Source organism: Penaeus monodon, chromosome 32, assembly GCF_015228065.2.
Source record: "Penaeus monodon isolate SGIC_2016 chromosome 32, NSTDA_Pmon_1, whole genome shotgun sequence".
Classification (NCBI taxonomy): domain Eukaryota; kingdom Metazoa; phylum Arthropoda; class Malacostraca; order Decapoda; family Penaeidae; genus Penaeus; species Penaeus monodon.
This window is the reverse complement of record NC_051417.1, coordinates 29,617,678-29,618,074: the sequence shown is the minus strand read 5'-3', so window position 1 is coordinate 29,618,074 and position 397 is coordinate 29,617,678.

Here is a 397-nt window from a genome sequence, read left to right as displayed (position 1 = left end):
TTTTCGACTGGGGAAACGACATATATTTAGAAATATTCTTCTCTCGCAGTTTTAATTACTTTCATGTTTTTCGAGGTTCGCGCTTGGAGGAAAAAAAAAACTTCGACTCTCATTTTCCAGTGGTGATGAAGATGCCTTTTTACGGGCGGGGGAGGGGGGGGCGGGGCATGCGCGGGGGCCGGTTCTCAGGCTACGTACGGCTGTCGGGACTCTTAGGACGCCCGTCATTCCTATCAGTTCGTCTGCTCTTGCTGTCACTACGTCTGCTCTTACTATTTATTACGTCTGTTCTTGCTTAAATTACGTCCGTTCTTGCTTAAATTACGTCCGTTCTTGCTAAAATTACGTCTGTTCTTGCTTAAATTACGTCCGTTCTTGCTAAAATTACGTCTGTTCT